This window comes from Ruditapes philippinarum, unplaced genomic scaffold (assembly GCF_026571515.1).
Source record: "Ruditapes philippinarum isolate M1 unplaced genomic scaffold, ASM2657151v2 ctg8119_1_1_1_1, whole genome shotgun sequence".
Classification (NCBI taxonomy): domain Eukaryota; kingdom Metazoa; phylum Mollusca; class Bivalvia; order Venerida; family Veneridae; genus Ruditapes; species Ruditapes philippinarum.
This window is the reverse complement of record NW_026857324.1, coordinates 30,567-43,375: the sequence shown is the minus strand read 5'-3', so window position 1 is coordinate 43,375 and position 12,809 is coordinate 30,567.

The following is a 12,809-nucleotide window of genomic DNA, read 5'->3' as shown; positions in this document are numbered from 1 at the left end:
TAAATTTAAACTCGTCACTTTATGGAAGTCACTAATGAAGTAGGATTTATTTCTGTTATCAGATAAGGAATTCCTTAGATACTCTTATTGTTAAATTAGTTCTAAAATATGTCAAGATGCAAAGGCAAAACTTCAAAAAGTAACTTTCTTACATACTAGTTGAGTACACGGATACCGTTGTGAGATACAGATTTGAAAAATTGTTTCTAAATTTGGTTCTTTTTGATTTCTTGCCTTGTTGCATGTTAGGCTCACTATATGTACTTACTTAATTGATGCACGTTAAGTAATAGCGTTTGGGAAACACACGATGCTTTTAAAGAGGCTAGTGAAATTGCTTTACTTGAAAGTTTTTATTCAAATGATCTTGATAGATGTCTACCTACTATTTTTCGATATTGTTTTTCATTTGAACAACGAGCTTTGTTCCTAGCGGATTATATATCAATCCCTCACTTGCAGATTATGCTTTTCACGATATCTTATACACATATACAATACCCTACTGTGCATATAGATAGGAGTAATGACAAAATAATTATTTAAGTGCATTTCGCGATAAATCACTCATAAATCATATTAATATATATTTTTCAGCAATGAAGCATTCGACAATAACAACATGTCGTAGATATATTCAGAGACTACTGAATTAGAGATAATTTGAAAATAACTTTCGTTTGAAAAAAAAGGAAAGTTCACTGACTGATTCTGTGGAAAATTTATCTAATTTGGTTTAATCTGATCAAAAATCAGATGTATTAATAAGACTTTATAGTCTCCATATGAATAAGTCATCTGATAAGTCATACTGTTTAATATTTTAAACTCATAAAGTTGTATGTTTGGTATATATAGGTATTGTCACTTTCGCCGATATTTTATCATCAAGTCATTGAACTGCTATGTGATCGACTTATCTGTCTAGAAAATTGTGTTGATAATGAATGCCAAAAAATATTTATGAATACACCTGATTCTATTTTAAAACGTTTGCTACATTGTGTGTATTTCGTATCTTTGTATGTGGCTGTTACAAATTTCAAATCTACTGGATATGAAATTATATCTTTATTATAATGAATTCCCCGTCAAATAATTATTCACCTGACATAAATATTATTAGAAAATAGACAAACTAAAAGAACGTATAAAATGTCGAAACTGAAAAGGCCTACTTTATAGTGATCTCAGGCTTCATTCCATGTGCTTATCTCCTGTCATCAGCATAATGTAACCTATACACATAAAAAGATAAGATTTAGTTTATAGTAACATCCGTAAATGCCTTTGAAATTTAACTATTCGCAATCATTTGAGCAATTTTAAAGGGCGTGTTACAACCTTCTAAGCTATCAAATATGAAATTTAGCTCTTAGTGCATTAAACATTTTAAAAACAATCTATTACCTAATGAAAAGTAGCCATATTAATTTAAAAGCAACGAAAACTGGTGCCAAAAACTGTTGTAACAGCATTCAGAAAAAACTGCTATAACAGCATTCGGAAATATAACAAATTGCTCGATGATTTGATTTATATTGCGTTTGATACATATACAATGATTAGTATTGCTTGTCAACACATGAAAGACTTTTGAAAGAAAATGTAAATTTATCTTTTCTTTCTTCGTAAGGCAATTGCACACTCAAGAAAATTACACCACTAATTTGACTGTAAATGAAGACTTAGGATGGATAGCACCAATTGCAAGACAATTTCCGTAACGAACCACTGCGCGGATTAACGAACATAGATATAATTAAAGTGTTCAAATGGTGCAATAGATAAAAGCGAGCAAATGAATTGGTGTTTCAGACTAGACAAGTAGTAGTGGAATAAGACAAGAATTTACATCCATATTGACAAGCAATCAATCAAAACACATAAACGTGCAGTTCAAGGCAACTTATTTTGAAATATATTGTTATGAAAATATAAGTTCTTATAGACTCTATTAAATTCAAAACAATTGGAAAAAAGGTCGGAAGACAGGATACTATATTAAATGTAGAATATGTACAAAAACTAAGTGATTTAGCTAAATTTTCGTGTGGATTAGCATCTTTGAACATTGAAACATATCTTTTTGGAAGTACACCTATCACGGACCGAAAATGCTTCAGGGTCTTCAAGAGAAAGATAATGAATGTCACGTATTTTGAGTATCTACGATAAAATGACACAAGACAAAAGCAAATATCCTAAAAACAGGAGTATATAAACTAGAACCATGCATGATCATTTCTATCACATGGAAACACAAAAGCCTGTTTATGCATGTTGTCCAGTCATAGCTAGTTTCAGGGCATCTTTATTTAATGTCATAAATTTGTTTTTGTTTTGATTTCCTGCGATAGTTTCACACGTTTACCCTTTAAAAATGATGAAAACAAATTACATTGTCAGTATTATTAATTCTTTATGTTTTAAATTGAATTAAGTTTATTGAAAATATGCCATTTTGTTCTTCTTTGAACAATCGTCTCAGATTATATACAATGAAGCTTTAAATCAAATTAAATATTCTAGAAAAAGTATCTCCAAAAGAAAATCCACTAAATAAACGCATCTAAAGATACAAATTAGATTTTACAATAATAGCGAATCGATAGAATGTAAATTTTGTCTCCTTGCACAAGGGACACAACGCCAGCGACTTTGTTCAAAAGATATGTCAAAGAATCCATGAAGGTAAATGGAGCAATTCATATTGAAGCCTCTATTTCATTTTAAATATTTGCATATTTTGAGAAAGAAAGCATACAAATGTTATCATAATTTTTTTTTCTGACAACAGTCAAATATAGAAAATAAGAGCAAAGCAATAATCTGACTTTTTTTAATCAAATCAAATTCAATGCAAATAAGACGAATTATTTTGGTAGCACGAAGCGTTGCATGCGTAAATGTGTACTCGTGAACATAAATATATGGCGGTGAATTCTGCGGATTGTCTCGTCGATGATGGATATCATTGAAACACCTGTTTTGATCGCTTTTAAGAAATTGTATACTATTAGAAAACTTCTTTTTATAAAACCCTACCCCCAATTGCAAAATTTTAATTGTATCAATTGCTATCAAATGATCCTCCGATATCTGAATCGATATACATTCGACTTAAGGTTTATGCTTAGTTCGTCGCCATTAGTTTCCTTTAGAGTGTTACCATGTTGCCTGAAATATCTAGAGTTAATTAGTTAATTAACATTTTGCTTTGATAACTGAATACTTCTTCTAACGGTGCTCAAATGCCTATACTGTGAATTACAATTATCCCATAAACAGACTCATTCGATTAAAGATTAGTATCGATTTATTTGCTATTGGTGAATTTCTACTTTAAGAATATAAGTAATGTTGATAAAATCTGGTAAATGTTGTAATAAATGTCAATAACTGATCATATTTTTATAGCAGTTTGCACTTACTTTTATTTTCAATGAGCACTTTATCAATGTAATATTTCATAACCATATCTACTAAGAACTACATGGAGAATTTGCTGATGTGAACTGTAAATATCAGGGTCTAATGAAAGTAGGAAACAATAATTAAATTTATGTGCATAAGGTTTATAGATTTGATCACCTTCTATTCAAGGTTTTATAGAAATTAAATTGTTACAGGTAATAAAGTGCAGCATAGTATTACAATTAATTGCAAGATCTTTACTTAGCAGACAATATTATTTACTGCGTTGCATTTTCAAAAATAGTTAGCAAGATACCGCATGTATACCTTTATGAAATGAAATTATGCTATGCATATACTTGTAAAATTTGGGGAAAAAACAAACCAAAATAAAACAACAGAAAACATCTTAATGGATCTTTATAAGGTTACGAGAAAGTTGCCTGTACTTCATTGAATTATTCAGTCTTTGTGCATCTCTTCATTCACGACGTTTACATAAGGCGATGTATGAATTTCTATTTTATACATAGAACTGTTCAAGCAAGTAATATTTACTTAGGATTTTAGCTGTCTTTTTCTTAAAAGGTCTTTTTTATATCAAGATGTCTGTGTTAGATATGGGGTTTCTTAGAATGATATTTGGTTAAATATTGAACTATAAAGTGTCTCTTTGTCTGTAATTATCTATATAATATAGCAGTAATATTTTTGACAAACATATTCTCAGTATGTCTGTTATAACATTCTGGGAGACAAAGTTCTGAGCAAATATGTTCAAATCATAGAATCTTTGATAGCAAGTCAATAATACATTTAGGTATCAGACAGAAGCTCGTAATTCGTAATTCAATCAAACATAGAAATTGATATTTCAACCGATAAAACATAACCTTTTCGCTTTCCAATTATACCTCAAGGTGAACAGTCTTGTCTAAAATTGATGAACTAGGTTTGAAATTGTTTACTTTATGCATATCAGGGAAGCGGTTTCAAATAGTTGAAAAAGTAAATAGATATTAAAATCTTTACACCACGTGATATAAATATAGGTCTTCTTTCTCATCTTTTGTATTTGTACGGTTCAGCGGTCCGGTTAAAACCTCAAACGATAAAGACTTAACTGTGCAAAGGTTTAGTAGATGTTTTAAATATTGAATTCATAAAGATATGTGTCAATCGAATGACGTCTGATGCAGATTAATATACATTTATCAATAGTTTCTCAGCACATCATCATGCAACTCTCAATATATGGGATATAGTTTTATTATTCTATTCTTCCTTTTTGTAAGAATGTATAAACGATCAAAGCTTGATGACAATCCACCCGATTTTCAGGAATTGTAAGTACGAACCCCGGATATGTCAACAATCGTGCCCATAAAGGGTTTATTTTGAAAGTCTTAGCGTGTAAATTCCACAGAGTATTTGCCAAAGAGACAAATTTTGAGTCAACAGAAGGTCACTGTTCTTGAGAACGTACACATACAAAAGGCTGAAACAATAATGGAAAGAGCAGGCTAGCCTGATTACGACGGTTGTCTTTCAAGCCATCACTGCGAATTAAGGTTTCACGCACTCTAGTTCCCTACCCCGTCTTCCAAGAAACTAGGAGCTTTTCAAGCCGTGTTTGTTCAAGGAGCTTTATGCACTCAAGTACCTTTCCTAGGCACCCCTTCGAGTTTGCATGAAACTCCAATTGGGCTCAGTCGAGATATTGGCAGATGGTTTCCAGTCATTAACCGAGAGGAGATTAAGGAAAACTCAATTTATGCGGCGTGGCCAAATGGATAACGCGTCTGACAAGTAATCTAAAGACTGTCGGCCGCCTGGGTTCAAACCTCGTTAGGGACAAGATGTTGCTTTATTAAGCAAGAAACTTTACAGTCCCTCCTGAGTACCGGTTGGCTCAAATAACGGATTCGCGATTGTTTCAATGTGTTTATAGCTGCCACCACAATCGACCTATGAATAAATTCCGTATGTAAAATCAAACACAAAACAGGTAGGTTTCTATCCGCTAAGCCGCAATTCTTCTGAAAGTCTTGTGCCCGTGCGCGACATGATGCATAGTTATTTTTTCAACCGTATATAAAACAAGGCTGATATCTATTTACTTGGCAATCAGATATAAAACTTTATTTAGACGTGTCATCGAAATCGTATGTCTACAGTCATCTTGAACGATTGTCTAGACTTTATAAGCCGCCACCTCATCGACTTTATATCTACTTGCGAATGAACTGTTGCTTTGAATCAGCACTTCTTGCAGCGAATTTGACCGACATTTTACATGAAATCAGTAAGAAGTGACTCTATGCACATATGATATTTGTTGTCTTTGTTTTTTGTAAGTACGTTTATCTATTAGCAATAGTAGCAACATGCTTTCATTTGTCTTGCAAGGACATTTGCTGATAATATATGTAAAATGAAACTTGTTAAGGGGAATCAATATCAGTATAAAAAGGACTGTCATTAAACAAGAAAAATTCTGGAAACACAGTGATCCCTCGGAAGCACCAATTACAACAAAATAACATAAGAATTGCAGACTCGGTTTGATTGAGTCTGTACATGAGGGATAATGAATAAGTGCAACATTAGCCCCCTAGCACCGGCTTGAGCGGTACTCAATTCTCAACACTTTATAGTGTTGGCATCAATGATCCCAAAGGACCAGAAAATATAACAACACTGAAGTGAAGTACTGGGCAACTTTTTACGGCTGCCACACGGCACTTGATACCTGCTGTTGTGAAGTACAAAATTCTGGAAACAAAGTGATCCCTCGGAAGCACCAATTACAACAAAATAACATAAGAATTGCAGACTCGGTTTGATTGAGTTTGTACATGAGGGATAATGAATAAGTGCAACAACATCCCTCACGCCCCCTAGCACCGGCTTGAGCGGTACTCAATTCTCAACACTTAATAGTGTTGGCATCAATGATCCCGAAGGACCAGAAAATATAACAACACTGAAGTGTATAACAAAATATAACAACACCTCATTATTCAAAATAAATCAATATTCATCAAATATCTTTATTCGTGTCTTTCCAGTCAGATTGTCACCTTCATATACATGAACATTCTAGTTATGTGTAAACAGCCCGATTGCTTGCAAGCAGACACCTGTGGTCAATGTACTTTTCGATACTAGTAAGGATTTTTTGTCAATATATACAGAAATGGAGCTTGCATATGTATTTTCTTTTTTCAAATAATACTTGACAATTATACTTACTGAGAACTATCAAAATATGTTAGGTTAAAACTGTTTTGACAATTGTTAACTAATCTTTCTTTAACCCATTACTTCATGAGCATTTTGTGAAAAATGGCTATTTTCATTGAAAAGTCTCCCGTTACAAGTTTAAATTGCTATAAAACTATAAAAACTGCTTCAATACTAATCAAACTTGGCACAAGTGTTGACTGGACCATTGCCTTTGCAACAACATGCTCAGGTTTAAATTTTATGTTACCATGGCAACGAGGGACATCTCAAAATTGCCAAAAATTACTATTTTGCATTGATTTTTTTCCATCAAAATTGATTTCAAAGTGCTGCAACTTTTCAATGGATTGAGATAGAGTCAAATGCTTTTCAGCGTTGATTACACGTTACCTTATGATCGATCTGGGGTCAATTTTAGCCTCTCACAAGTCCAAAATTTTCATGGCGATGAGGGGGACTGCCGCCCCACTTCAAACCCCCACATCAGGAGGGGGCACATCCCCCTTCTGTCAACCGCCTGATGTATCTTTTGGTTGGGGGCCGCGCCGAAAAAGTGGTCACTTTTTTAAACAACATTTCTCAAACAAGAACAAGTGTTGGTGCCTAAATAAGGCATTTTTCACCATTTAGGACAACGAAAAAAAGGGGGGGGGGGGTGAAAAAGGCGTTAAAAGGCGTGTATATCGCGTAATGGGTTAAAGAAACATACTGGTTAGAATCCTCTTTCCTAATCTTTCGAAGAATAAATTTGCGGGGAACTTTATTTTCCCTTTAAAGCTTAAAGCATTTTTATTTTCACAAACTTCTTGTGTAACCCCCCTTTAAAGCAAAAAAAACCACAAATTACAAATGGGAATTGGGCCCAGTTTGGAAAAAAATACCTAAAACAAATGTTTGGGCAATATTCCCCCCACCACCAAACAAACCCTTATTCCCACTGGGGGTTTTTAGTATTTTTTTTAATTTTCCCAAAATTTTGTTTTCCCAGACAACCTTCTTATAAAAAGGAATGGAATGAGCAAACAAAAAATTATTAACAAAATATTTTAAATTTAAAAAAACTATCACAACATTTTAAAAACAGTAAAAACAAATCCCATTTTAAATTTTAAATTTTAAATCAATGATTAAAATATCTTTAAACTACAAATCAAAAAAAGACAGGGCCTCAAAAATTTCCCAAAGTTTCTTTTTTAATAACAAATAAAAAGTGAAAAGCGGTTTACATTTTACCAAAACAAAGTTCAATGTAAGAAGAACATTTACATTTTATTTTTTTGACCCAAATTTTAAGGGCAATTCTTTTTTCCCCGGTATTTAAAAAAATAAAAATTAACATTTTGACTAAATGTAAGTCAAAAAATGTTACCGTTTTATTAATAGTTATAAAAAAATACAAAATAAAAAACCAAAAATTTTAAAAAAAAAAAATCTATTTTTGAAAAGGGAAAAGAATGATTCATTTTTTGATTTTTTTTCCCCGATAGAAGAAAAACAAAGCACATAATAAATTTACGTAAAACCCCCAATAAAAAAATAGACCTGTAATCAAATAAACGGGGATCTGGCATTTGTAAAACGGTTCTCCTGAAAAAATTTGCTCCAAAATTTAAAAAAAGGGAAATCTCAATGGGACTGTCTCCAAGAAAAAAATTTATTGTATTTAAAAAAGGGATCTTTAAATGTACAAAAGTAAAAATTCCCAATTCCAAACAAATGAATGATTTTCGTCAAATATCTTTATTCGTGACGAGTGGTTTTCCTGTCAACTGTTACGCTGCCACCTTTAACAACTATCTTTTTTAGAAAAAAAAATCACAGACATTTTATTACAGTCAAACAAATATTACTTTAATATAAAGTTAAAACATTGTTATAAATATCTTCAACTACAATCAATAAAAGAACATGCTTAATATTGCAAAGTTTCTATTTATAACAAAATGTGAAAATTCATGTACCAAAACAATAATTATTTTATGAGCATATTTCCATTTCTCAGTATTTACAACTAAGATTTTGACTACATGTTAGTAAAGGTGTACAGTTTTATTACGAGATACTACAATATAAAATAGAAATTAATAGATCATTCTGAAAAGTTCTGCACGTTTCACTTGCTTTTTTACATTTTGCTTTTTTAAAAGAAAACAATGCAAATGCAGAAACTCTATAAATATAGACACTGTAATCAAATAAGGCATGGATCTCGCGGTTATCAAAATGTCTTTTGATAAATTCTGCTTCATAGCCATACAAATGTATTTCATTAGACAGGTCTAAGCAAAAACATTTTGTGCTACTTATAAGACATCTTGATGTATGTTTTATGGGGAGATGGATTACAAATTAAAACATCCAATTTCTTACGACTGTTTACCAATCCCAAACGTGCTATATTGTAACATCTATATTTCCCTGGATAAATCAAAATCTCACAGCAAGATCTGGCTAGACAGTAATATTTTCACAGTAAGCACATCTATACATTTTACTATTTTTGACAACTATCAGTAGACACAGACCTACATATATATTTGTATTAATAACATTGCCAGAAAGAGCAAATCAATTATGTATGGGGTTATTTCAAAACAGGATTATCATGGTGGATATCTTTCTTCTCAGCCAAGGATAAATATATATGAATTTTTAAATACATGGTAAAATATGCAAAAAAAGAGTTCTTGTATCGTTTTTTTAAAGATCAATGAAAAAGTGCTGTTTAAAGTTTACTATTTATTCTTCACTCTGGTTGGTTAACTTATGTTATATATTATGAGGTCAAACGACATTAAAGAATATAAACAACAACATCTAAAATATCCCACTTATGCCAATAACAGACCTAGACTCTAATAAGATAATTAATGCTACACCAGGTTATAGTGAAAAGGGTGTAGAAAAATTATTTTAACTCAGGTCAAACATATATTGTGAATCACTCATTCTTTTCAAATATTGTTAAATTACAAAACGATATATTAACAAAGTCTCCACACTTTACTGAAAACAGGATCGTCATGGCTCTCCATCATCATGTTCACTTCCTCCTTATTAACATGATGATTATCTACAAATCTTGATCATCATCAGTGCCATCAAAATCATCATCACTGACATCAGTTTCCTGTAATTTCATGTCATTCAACGACATGTGGCGTAAGTTCTCCCAGTAAACATGCGTTGGCCAAAAAAGGAGAATGGGCTGAACTAAATAGAATTGTAATTTGAAAGGTGAACAGAGATTATGAACCTGTTTTGCTCTCGTAATTTAAAAAAATCCCACTTATATGACTTTATCTAGCTTTAACATTTTAAAAAAGCTTTTAAATACAATGTAATCGTTGTCATTATTGCATATTCCTAGCCTTTCATTTTGTACCAAAATGTAAACGATAATTCGTCAGTGAAAGAGGGATTAGAAATGTTCTATCAAGTTTCATTTCAGACAGAACATTCATTCAACTGTACGTGAAGGAAATGCGAAAGAAAAAGAAGGCAGATGAAAAAATGGTGTTTTTAACTAGACAGCCAGTAGAATAATCATGTAATCATGATTGACAAGCAATCAAGCAAAGGCCATATGAATGCAGTGCAAGAACAACGTATTTCAAAATAAATTGATATGGAAGTATAATTTATGTTTACGGCAAGTTAAGAACAATTGGAAATTAAGTCGGGACTATTCTTTTCAAGTCGCATTATGAGACAGGATACTATATTATGAAATTGTGACTGAGCTAAATTTCAGTGTGGCTTAGCACCTTTGAAGATTGAAACAGGTCTTTATTGACGCAAACCTTTCACGTACATGGTTTCCTTTTGTTCAAGAAAATGTAAAAAAAAAGACAGAAAATGAAATTTGCGTACTAAAATTGTTTACGATATAATGACATCAGACAAGAGCAAATATTCCAAACACAGAAGTGTGTAAACGAGAACCATGTATGATCATTTCTATCCTATGCAAACACTTATTATTTTGTGCATGTTGTTCATTCATAGCTTGTTTCAGCGCATGTTTTTTAATGTCAAGAATTTTGTTTTTTGTTTTGATTTCCTATGATAGCTATACACCAATGCGCCTTTGAAATGATGTTAACAAATGAAATTCTCAGTATCATTTATCCTTTATGGTTTAAATTGAATTAAGAAACATTTTCGCATTCTTTTAAATTTCGTCTCAGATTATATTCAATGAAGCTTTAAATCAAATTATGTGTTCTAGAAAAATATCTCTAAAGGAAAATCCACTCAAAAACCGCATCCAAAGATACAAATTAGATTATGCAAAAAAAGCAAATCGTTAGATGTAAATTTTGTCTCTTTTCCCTAGGGACAAAATGTCAGCGACTTTGTACAAAAATATGTCAAAGAATCCATGAAAGTAAGTGGAGCAGTTCAAATTGAAACCTCTATTTCTATTTACACATTATGTTTTTGCACATTATGAGAATAGGAAGAAAGCATATTAAATTCATCATAAGTTTCTTTTCTAACAGTTGTCAAATATTGAAAATAAGAGCAAAGCAATCAGTTTCAGATACGTATTTCAAAACACTACATAAGTATTGATCAAGTTCTAATACATTGAAATGGTAAGTATTTTGTAACTTGAGCAATTCATTTTTTCTGAAAGCATTTGAAAGCAAACTTTACAAATAATTACATCGAATGACAAAATAAATAACAATTGTACAATTATGTAATCCTGTCATAAAACTCACGAGGCAGAGACAATGTTTTAATTGTGAATTAAAGAGAGATAAATTGTCGATCTGACTCCTTTTTAATCAATGTAATGCAAATAAGACGAATTATTTTGGTAGCAGGAAGTGTTGCGTGAGTAAAATATGTACTCGTCAACATAGATTTTTGGCAGTTAATTCTGCGGATTGTTTCAACGATGATCGGTATCACCGGTACATCCCTTTTGATCGCATTAAGAATGTTTTAATTGACCAACATTTTTTTTACCCCTGTGAAGTATTAGAGAAAGTTGTGTGTCTTTTCGTTTTTTATGTTTTTTGTTAACTCGAAGTTCAAGGGCCTTAAAGGCATAGAATGTATAATTTCAAATATGACAACAGAATATCATATTTTTAAGCTGGACACGATAGTGAAAAGTGATAATTACGAGTATGTAGCGAAAAAAAACAAAACAAACGACTATAATTCTTGCATGTATAATATTAGTACAAATCATTGGCTCTCAGCTTAATTTGTATATTTAATATTTTATGCAGTTGTCAACATCAAAAGTTAACATGCGATTAACTTTATATAACGGACTGCTAAAATACTGAAAATTAAAACTGCACCATTTTTATTGCATCGATTACCATCAAATAATCCTCGAATATCTGAACACGTACATATTCAGTTTAAGGCTGCACGCCTCAAAATGAGCAAAACTATTGCAGCGATAAAATCAAACCTGAGAAAAATGTACTTAGATTTTAGGAAAGGTATAAAGATTAAAAATTCTAGTAATAATTTTTTACATGTTATGTGCGATTAATGACCGATTTTTCAGTATTTATAACTATATTTCTACTGCGTTACTAACGCAGAAAGGGCTATTTGTCATATTTTGACCTCTTTATAGTAATTTACTTGGGTTGTAAGTGCTATTGATAATGTGTTAATTGCATTCTTTTGGTAACTTTACATTGTATCATAGTTTGGAAACCTTTCTGTTGAAAATGTGCCAGGGTTAAATCGTATACATATACATGCACAGTGCGTTAACTGGAGTGCGGGTATTAGTTACCCGCACTCCAGAGCATGCCCATTGATTGGCTCATTTTTGCTGGGGTTTACATATTTTGACGGCAGAGAAAGGGAAAGCGACAGAAATGTCATATTCAGATGTTCGTTCATTGGTTCATTTTTGCCGGGGTTTCATATTGTGACAACAGGGAACGTGCTTTTATGTTTGACTATGATACAAAAGAGAAAGAACACCTACGCCCCCTCGTACAAATCAGATAGCCTCGTGTTTCGGTGCTCTTTCTATTACATATTATACTGTTTAATACAGTTTCAAATTTTCATGAAAAATAGCATGAATCTGGAGGCGTGCTGCTTTAAAAGTATTCTTTAAAACGTCGCCAATATTTTTTACTTTGAAGTTTAAT